Source organism: Dasypus novemcinctus, chromosome 12 (assembly GCF_030445035.2).
Source record: "Dasypus novemcinctus isolate mDasNov1 chromosome 12, mDasNov1.1.hap2, whole genome shotgun sequence".
Lineage (NCBI taxonomy): Eukaryota > Metazoa > Chordata > Mammalia > Cingulata > Dasypodidae > Dasypus > Dasypus novemcinctus.
In genome coordinates, this window is record NC_080684.1 from 6,275,121 (window position 1) to 6,286,258 (window position 11,138).

The following is an 11,138-nucleotide window of genomic DNA, read 5'->3' on the forward strand; positions in this document are numbered from 1 at the left end:
ACAAAATGATGCAACCAAGGAGACACAAAGAGGAAAAACAATGAGACACAACAAAAGCAGGGAGCTCAGGTGGCTCAGGTAATTGAGCACCTCTCTCCCACATGGGAGGTCCCAGTTCATTGCAGACATGGAGAGCATGCAGCAGGTGGACACAGAGCAGAAAGCAAGTACAAATGACAAGGGGGGTGGGGTAAACAAATACATTATATATAAATATATAAAATTAAAACCAAAAGCAGGTTCTTTGTAAAGATTAATAAAATTGACAAACCCTTCACTAGACTAACAAAGAAAAAAAGAGAGAAGATGCATACATATGAAATTAAAAATGAGGTAGGTGATATCACCACTGATCCAACAGAAATAAAGAGTATCATAAGAGGATACTTTGAAAAATTGTATGCCAACAAAATGGATAACTTAGATGAAATGTACAAATTTCTAGAAACACACAGTCAGCCTACATTGACAAAAGAAGAAATTGATAACTCAACAGGGCAAACACATATAATGAGATTGAATTAGTCACCAAAAGTCTTCTAACTAAGACGACCCAGGACCGATGGCCTCACAGGTGAATTCTACCAGTCATTCTGGAAAGAACTAACACCAACCCTGCTTAAACTCTTCCCAAAAATGGCAGTGGAGGGAACACTGCCTAACTCATTCTATGATGCCAACATGACCCTAATACCAAAGCCACAATAAGATTCCAGAAGAAAAGAAAATTACATCTCTGTAATGATCCTGGGTGCTAAAATCCTCTGTAAAAATACTTGCTAATCATATTCAACAGCATATCAAATGAATTATTCACCGTGATCAAGTAGGTTTCATCCCTGATATGCAAAGATGGTTCAACATAAGAAAATCAATCAACGTAATACACCACATTAACTGATGGAAAGAAAAAAAAATGCATGATCATCTCTACAGATGCCAAAAAAAGTATCCAACAAAATACAGTATACTTCAAAAGACAGAAATAGAAGGAAACTTCCTCAATATGATAAAGGGTATATATGAAAAACCCACAGCTAACATCATACTTGATGAAATCCTAAAAGCTTTCCCTCTAAGATTTGGAGCAAGACAAGAATGCCCACTGTCACCACTTTTATTTAACACTGTATTAAAAGTACTTGCTTGGGAAGTAGATTTGGTTCAACTGATAGAGCATCCTCCTACCACATGGGAGGTCCAGGTTTCAAACCCAGAGCCCCCTGACCTGTGTGGTGAGCTGGCCCATGTGCAGTGCTGATGCATGCAAGGAGTGCCATGCCACACAGGGGTGTCCCCCATGTAGGAGAGCCCCATGCACAAGGAGTGCACCCTGTAAGGAGAATCGTCCCATATGGAAAAAGCACAGCCTGCCCAGGAGTGGTGCTGCACACATGGAGAGTTGATGCAGCAAGATAATGCAAAAAAGAGACAGATTCCCAGTGCTGCTGACAATACAAGCAGACATAGAAGAACACACAGCAAATGGACACAGAGAGCAGACAACTGGGGGGAGGGGGAAGGGGAGAGAAATAAATTTTAAAAAATAATTTTTTTTTTAAAAGTACTTGCTCAAGCACTTAGGCAAAAAATTAAAAAAAAGATATCCAGGCAGAAGTTAAAAAAAAGAAATAAAAGATACCCAGGCAGAAGTTAAAATTTCACAATTTGCAGATGACAATATCCTATACATAGAAAGCCCCAAGAAATCTACAACAAAGCTTCTAGAACTGATAAATGAGCTCAGTAAAGTGGCAGGATGTAAGATCAACATGAAAAATCAGTAGCATTTCTGTACACAAATACTGACAATCTGAGGAGGACATTAAGAAAAAAATTCTACTTACAATAGCAACTAAAAGAATCAGATATCTAGAAATAAACTAATCTAAAGATATAAAGGGCTTGTTCACAGAAAACTGCACAATATTGTTAAGGGAAATCAAAGGAGAACTAAAAAAAATGGAAGAATATTACATGTTCATGGATTGGAAGACTAAACATCATTAACATGTCTGTCCTACCCAAATTGATTTACAGATTTAATGCAATGCCAATATAAATTACAATAGCTTTTTGGTTTTTTTTACTTAATTGGAAAAGCTAATGATGAGATTTATTTGGAAGGTCATCAGGCCTTGAATAGCCAAAAACACATTGAAAAAGAAAAACAAAATTGGAGGACTCATGCCTCCTGATTTTAAAGTATACTACAAAGCTACAGTGGTCAAAACTGCATGGTATTGGCACAAAGATAGGCTTACTGACCGATGGAACTGAATTGAGAGTTCTGATATAGATCCTTGTATATACAGTTGACTGGTGTTCAAAAAGGCCATGAAGCCCACTCAACTGGGACAGAATGACCTCTTCAACAAATGGTGCTGAGAAACCGTATCCAAAATAATGAGAGAGGATCACCATTTCATGCCCTACACAAAAATTAACTCAAAATGGGTCCAAGATCTAAATATAAGAGCCAAGACCATAAAGCTCCTAGAACAGGGGTTCACAACCTTTTCTGTCCCATAGAACCCTTTGCCAGTGAAGTGAAAACCACAGACACCTTCTGAGGATGTAGTGGTAGATAGTTTTATGACACTCAACATCGGAGGTCAGATAAAATAAAGATAATAAATTTATTTTTTTCAATTCAAAGTTCATGGGCCCCCTGAAATCTTTCCACAGACCCACTGGGGATATGTGGACCCCTGTTTAAGAACCCCTGTCCTAAAAGATAATGTAGAAAAGCATCTATGAGATCTTTTATAGGAAAAGCATGAACAATGAAAGGGAAAAAATAGGTTAATGGGACCACCTCAAAATTAAACATTTTTGTACTTCAAAAGAGTTTGTCAAGAAAGTGAAAAGGCAACCTACTGAATAGGAGAAAATATTTGGCAACAATTTATCCAATAAGGGCCGAATATCCAGCATATATAAAGAAACTCTACCTCTTGAAAATAAAAAGGCAAACAACCCATTTAAAAAATGGGCAAGAGATTTGAATAGACATTTTTCCAAAGAGGAAATACAAATGGTTAAAAAGCACGTGAAAATATACTCAACATCACTAGCTATTAGGGAAATGCAAATCAAAACCACAATGAGTTATCATCTTGTACCTATTAGACTGTGGCTATTAAAAAACAGAGGACTACAAGTGTTGTAGAGGACGTGGAGGAAGGGAAACCCTCATCCACTGCTGGTGGGAATGTGGAATGGTCCATCCATTGTGAAGGATAGATTGGCAGCTCTTCAGGAAGTGAACTATAGACTTGTCATACGGTCCAGCAATCCCACTGCTGGGTATATATACAGAAGAATTGAAGGCAGGACACGAACAGAAATATTCACATCAGTGTTCATAGCAGCATTATTCAGTATTGCCAAAAATTGCAAGCAACCCAAGTGTCCATTAACAGATGAATGGATAAGCAAACTGTGGAATATACACACAATGGAATATTACTCAGCTGTAAGGAGGAATGAAATATTAACACATGGGACAACATGGATTCATCTTGAAGACCTTATGTTAAGTGAAGTAAACCAACCTCTGAAGGACAAATATTACATGACCTCACTGATATGACCTAAGCAAACTGCGCAGATTCACAGAGCTAGAGTCTGGAAGATAGGTTATCAGGACACAGAAAGGGAGTAGACAACAGCACTAAATCCTCTCCCCCTTACCAGGAGGGGAGTCTCCTGACACCATCCAGCATGCAGCCTGGCATCCTGTGCACGGTTTTCTTCTTCTAATGCTCTTTCTCGTGCATATGAAAACAAAGGACTCACTCTGCACCGTCTCGAATGACTATCGGGAACTGGGTGGGGGAGCCCTATTCTCCAATCGCCCTCTTGCCCCTAGCACTTTACACCACAGTCCTTGTCGTCCTGGGTTTGTGACTATTTCAGTAAGATGCCTACACTGGGAATTTCCACAAGAAGCCAGCCTCAGTCTGTATGTTTAACCTCACACACACACATGCACACACACACTTCCCCAGACACTTGTTACGCTCTCTTTCAAACTCTACATTAAAGGCCGAATTAAGGTTAGCCTGAATCTCAAAATCTTCCAGTCTTTCTTGCTTGCATGCACCTCCGATTTCTTTCAGGTATTTCTTATGAAGCCCAAACTTCTCTTTACCTTGCTGGAGATAAGCACTGGTTCCTGGCCATAGGGCTGGTTCTGTTAGTGACACCCTACCCCGAGGTGTCTCCCTTGTCTGTCTGCTTCTTGTTTCCATTCATCGTGGAAACTTGATGTGTCTGCTCATTGTGTCCACTTGTTGTCTGCTTGTCTTCTTTTAGGAGGCACCAGGAACCAAACCTGGAACCTTGCATGTGGCAGGCAGGGTCCCAAATGCTTGAGCCACATCCACTCCCTGCTCATTGCACCTGCTCATTGTGTCTGCTTGTTGCATCAGCTCATTGTGACTGCTCGATATATCAGCTTGTTGCATCTGCTCATCTTCTTTAGGAGACACTGGGAATGGAACCTGGGGCCTCCCACGTGGGAGGCAGGTGCTCAACTGCTTGAGCCATATCTGCTCCCTCTGTTAGTTTTTATTAAGTCCTAAGGGAATATATTTGGAGTTTCTTGGACAGCTAATTCTGGTACATTCACCACTTATTAACTTAAAAAAAAAAATTTGTTGCTTTGTGGTTTGGTTGTTACCATGCTGGTTTGTATTAAAGATAAAAATAAAACAGTATTAAGTTAATGCTTAGCATAGAGCAAGCATTCAATAAATTTTGCTAATGGATGAGAGTCCCTCATAATGGATAATATGTATCATAGATCTTTATTTAATTTTATATTTAAAACATCTGGTTATGCTCTATAGAATGCTCACAGTATCGTAAGAGGCAAAATTTCTTTCTCTTCTTCATCATTTTAGAGACAAGGAGTTTAATATGAGACCTAGTGACTGAAGCCACACAATCAGATACTAGCAAGTGTAGAGGTATGGCTTTTTATTCCAAAGCCCTTACTTTCCCCCAGTCATCAGTGCCTGTCAATGAATATTTGATGATTAGTTCACTTATGGATCACCAATTTATGCCACTCAGCACAAGAAAAATGACAACAAGAAGTATGGCTAAAATACTGCAAAACCGATCACCCCTGCTGAAGGGAAATGGGGGAAAAAGAAATTTAATTAACATGGCTTTAACTTAAAATTCTGAAGGTAAAATTTGAAGAAATTCAACATAGTCTTCTTACATGAGATTCTGAAAACGTAAAGATGTTTTTCTAAATTTTCCCAGATTTCCTAATTACTTTTATTTTTTTAATTTTTTTTTAATTGACTTTGTAATAATATTACATCAAAAATATATATGTGAGGTCCCATTCAACCCCACTCCCCCACCCCCCCCTCTCCCCCCCAAAACACTCGTTCCCATCATCATGACACATCCATTGGATTTGGTAAGTACATCTTTGGGCACCTCTGCACCTCATAGTCAATGGTCCACATCATGGCCCATACTCTCCTCCATTCCATCCAGTGGGCCCTGTGAGGATTTACAATGTCCGGTGATTGCCTCTGAAGTACCATCCAGGGCAGCTCCATGTCCCAAAGACATCTCCACCTCTCATCTCTTCCTGCCTTTCCCCATACCCATCGTCCACCATGTCCACTTTTCTCAATCCAATACCACCTCTTCTATGTGGACATTGGATTGGTTGTGTCCATTGCACCTCTATGTCAAGAGGAGGCTCAAATTCCACATGGATGCTGGATGCAATCCTCCCATTTTCAGTTGTAATCACTCTAGGCTCCATGGTGTGGTGATTGTCCTTCTTCAACTCCATCTTAGCTGAGTGTGGTAAGTCCAATAAATCAGATTGTAGGTGCTGGAGTCTGTTGAGGCTCAGGACCTGGCTATCACATTGTCAGTCCAGAGATTCAAATCCCCTAAATATATCTTAAATCCCAACGTTAACTGCCCCTCCAGCACATTAGCATGAAAGTCTTATGAAGGGAGATCCCATCTGAGTCCAGATTCATCACACATAAACACCCTTTCCAATGAGGGGCCATCTGCCCTGGTAGTTAACCCCATCGGCCATGGCCATAACTCTCATGGGTCTCTTTAGCCTTCAAAGGAACCAATACCTGGGGGTTGTATCTGCTTTATCTGTCTCTCTGACTCTGCTCAGTTGTGCATGAGGGCAATCCTTCTGCCAGCCTCCAGACTCTTTTTTAGAAACTCGTAGCCATATAAACTCATTTCTCCTTTCCATTTCCCCCTTACTTTAGGTCAAACAGCATTTTAAAGTCATGTTATTTTATGTAGACATGGATATTCTGCTGATCCGCATTGAACCTTCCATATAAGGTCCTTTTCCAGTTGCATCATCAGTTAGTATTTGATAGTGGTCCCTCGTTGCCAGGGAGGCTCGTCCCCGGGTGTCATGTCCCATGCTGGAGGGAAGGCATTGCATTTACATGCTGAGTTTGGCTTCGAGACTGGCCACATCCTAATTACTTTTAAATGTATATACTCCATCTCATTTGGGCTCTAAACTCAGGGAATATTTATTGATAAAAGAGAAGATGCTTTCTCAAAGGATGCTTTCTATGACTCAGTTGAGTTCAAGTTGCTAATATATCCATCACCCAGTACACGGGGAATCTAAAGCTTAGACAAGCACAACTCTGTTTTGTTGCCCCTGGAGAAGAATCATAATGAAATTAACTCTCTTTTTCCTTCACCAAACCCCTATGATTTGAAGGTATCAACTTGGAAATGTTTTGGGCCCTTTTCCTTTATTTTCCACAAATGCCTGCCCTCTCCCCTACCTCATTCATTTTTCTGTGGATATCCGTAAGGGCAGCCTCTTTGTTTTGAGCTTGTCAAGAGTCAGGGGACCTGTTAATGGCTGGCCTGTTAATTAAAAGGAGAGCGAAGCAGGAGTGCCAAGCATGGTATCAGCTGGTGAGGATGACTAATACCTGCTCGCATCATTGTTGCCCAAGAACAAAAAAGCCTGCACTGTGAAAGCTGCAATCACAGTGACTGTCTCGGTGCAGACTTCTGGATTCTGGCCTCCTCAGCGGTCCCGAAATCACCGCTCATTTCAATTGGAGAGTAAAGAAAATGTCCATAGTTGCTTATTTGTAAAAGGAAAACACCAGTGCTTTCAGTTTCAGGTAATTGTTTTGTGCCTTAGCAAATCAATCTCTTGGCATTCTTGGTTAAAAATAAAACTAAAAAAACCCACAAAACAGATCAACGCTTAAGGACCCCCACAACTTTCTTAGCATAATTCTCAGCTCTTCAAAAATCTATACTGTATATGATATGACGCTCTTCATTAAGTCTTCAACATACAGTTTGAGCTCTTTGCCAACTTTTCCAGAGCCCAGATGATTTGATATACTAGCCTACACTAGAACACAGCTTGCTCACTTTGATTTACAGAAAATGGGCTCCTTTGTGTGTTGTTTTAAAAAGACTTGTTAGAGAAACAAAATGCCTAAGGCACTAAGGATTTCTGACTAAATAAGCTGAATGCTAAAATGTCTCTCAAGATTGTTGTTAAATTAGAACTTTCTTATGTCAAATTGTTTTTCAAAACCAGTTGGAGCTCACGGAAATTCTCATAAAAAGAATTTTTTGTCAGAGTTGAGACACGGAGCAGCACTTGACTAAGTTGCTAAAACACTGAGTTTTAGTATTAGCTCTGCTATTACATGATGTGTGATCCTGAACTGATTTTGTCATTCATGGACCTCAGTTTCCTAATTTGTCAATTGAGAAGACCCCTAATGCTCCAGCATTCTCTGGTTTAAGTTGTAATATGTATCTGGACACACCATATAACATAAATTCTCTGTAATACAGTTCTACACAGGGTCTTGAGTAAACGTTCTGATATTGTATAGGCAATTGGGATATCTATTAATTTAACAATTATTTTTGGAGCAACAGAAAGATTATAGCAAATATATTCTATAATTTATTAATCTGCTTCTTTCACAAATAAGTACTGAGAAGACTTTGGCTGAAGAATTTGCCATGGTACAGAACTGGTATTAGATCTCAGTCTTCTCATTTATTTGCTGTGGAATCTTCAGCAAAATAACATTATGATCCTTAGGTTTATAATTTTTTAAAGTGGTAATTAACTTGTATCATGGGATTGTTGTGACTATTTTATAAAGTCCTGAATATAAAGCATAAATAAGAATACTTTCATAGAATTGAGAACTCAGAAATAAACCCTCAACTACACGGTCAACTGGTTTTTGACAAACTTACAAAATTAATGTTAACAGGACAAAACAGTCTCTTTAACAAATGGTGCTGGGACAACTGGATATCTATAACCAAAAGAATGAAAGAAGATCCCTATCTCACTCCCTATACTAGAATCAACTCAAAATGGATCAAAGACCTAAATATAAATGCCAAGACCATAAAACTACTGGAAGAAAATGTACGGAAACATCTTCAAGACCTTGTAGTCAGGGGTCATTTCTTGGACCTTACACCAAAAGCACGTGCAACAAAAGAAAAACTAGATAATTAAATTAAACACTTTTGCACCTCTCAGGACTTTGTCAAAAGGATGAAAAGGCAGCCAACTCAATGGGAGAAAATATTTGGAAATCACATATCTGATAAGGGTTTAATATCCATGATATATAAAGAGATGTTACAACTCAACAATAAAAGACAAACAACCCAATTAAAAAATGGGCAAAAGACTTGAATAGACATTTGTCAAAAGAAGAAATACAAATGGCAAAAAAAAAAACACATGAAGAAATGTTCAACATCATTAACTAGAGAAATGCAAATCAAAACTACATTGAGATATCATTTCATACCTATCAGAATGGCCACTATTAAAAGATCGAGAACTACAAGTGGTGGAGAGGATGTGGAGAGATAGGAACACTTATTCACTGTTGGTGGGAATGCAGAAGGCTACAGCCACTGTGGAGGACTCTTTGGCAGTTCCTAGAGAAGCTGAATACAGACTAGCCACGTGACCCTGCAATACCACTACTAGGTATATACCCAGAAGAACTGAGAGCAGTGACACGGACAGACATCTGCACACTGATGTTCATAGTTGACATTATTCACAATTGCCAGAAGTTGGAAACAACAGTGTCCATCAACAGATGAATGTATAAACATACTGTGGTCTATTCACACAATGGATTACGCAGCTGTGAGAAGGAATGAAATCGTAACGCATACAACAACATGGATGAACCTGGAGGACATTATGTTGAGCGAAGCAAGCCAAACACAAAAGGACAAATACTGTATGACTGCATTACTATGAACAAAGTATACTGTGTAACATATTGTATGATTAAAAAAAAATTTTAGGTATCCAGTTTAAAAAAAAAAAAGAATACTTTCTTGCATCAGTCATCCCTTTTCTTTGTCCCTTATATCTATGAGTCCTTCCTTGACTACCTCTGTAAAAACTTGACTTCACTTTGCTTACAGATATGTGATTTAATCTTCACAACTATCCAGAGCCCATGCATACTGCGTATTGACACTGGAATAGATCTGCCATGTCCCTTACGTCCTCATGGACAGTATCTCAGATCCAACATTAAGATACATCATTTTTTAATAGGGCCTGGAGATCTGGATAAAGCCAACAATTAAACCAAAGGAAATGGTAGAGCTGAGAAATGGAAAACACACGCCCACACAAACCCTTGTAGCCCAATATTCCTAACAATCCAAGTGCACATGTAATGATGATGGATAAACAAAAAGTGGTATATCCATACAGTACATGGAGCAGTTCAACAGGAGATGAGCCCTGCTATATGCCTGATAGCTCACAGGTGAACTTGGGAAGGAAGCAGAGCAGCCAAGACTGAGAGAGGATGCTGGAAAGAGACATGACTATGCCTGGTTGTTCATAACTAAGTTCCAGGAGCGGAAGGCAGAGCCTTAGGCAGCGGTGGCCCACCATCTTGTTTCACCACATGGTAGCACACCAGGATCAACAGTAGCTGACTTTGGTGAGAAAGCATCTCTGATGGTGTCTTGATTTGGCCATTCCATGGCCTCAGAACTGTAAGCTTTTACCCTAAATAAAATTCCCATTATAAAAGCCAACCCACTTCCGGTACTTTGTATTGGCAGCTCTGTGGCAAACTAAGACAAGGAGATAGCATATAATTCCATTTCTCTGAAATGCCCAGAAAAAGTAAATTTGTAGATACTTACATCAGCATTTTCCTGGGTCTACAGGGATAGGAGTGGAGATTCTATCAAGGTGATTTCTTGGAGTGTTGAAAATTCCAAAATGTGGATTGTAATGGTAGCCACACAATTCTAGAAAATTACTAGTAACCACATGCAATTGGAGAATTTTATGGTATGTGTATTACAAACTCAATAAAGCTGTAAAAAATCAAATATGCCCAGACTTAGGGATTCTGTCTATATTGCACGCCAGTGCAAAATGACTAGAAGGATATTCATTTCTGCATTATTTGTGGCAGAAAAATATGTGAAACCACCTAAATATTCATCAATGGGATACTGTTAATAAGTTAAATTTTCTATAATAATGAAATACTACATAATTACTAGAAAGAATAAGGTATGAGAATGGAAATTTCTATAAGATATGTTGTTCAGTAAGGAAAGCAAAATGCAGAAATGCTATAAACAATGGAGAAAAAGAATGTATACCCATACACATACATGTATGCTTATGTGCATGCTGGTATAGTATTAGTATTTCTATAAAAATTGATAAGTCAATAGCTATTATTTCATGGAAAATGGAACTGCCTTATGGATTTTGAAAGACTTTCTAATGTACGTCTTTTTATAGCTTTGATTTTATATCACATGCATTTAACAAGAACAAATTTGAAGTTTTAAAAAACATTTAGGGAAGCAGACTTGGCCCAATGGATAGGGCATCCACCTACCACATGGAAGGTCTGCAGTTCAAACCTCGGGCCTCCTTGACCCGTGTGGAGCTGGCCCATGTGCAGTGCTGATGCGCGCAAGGAGTGCCCTGCCATGCAGGGGTGTTCCCTGCATAGGGGAGCCCCACATGCAAGGAGTGTGCCCCGTAAGGAGAGCCACCCAGCGCGAAAGAAAGTGCAGCCTGCCCA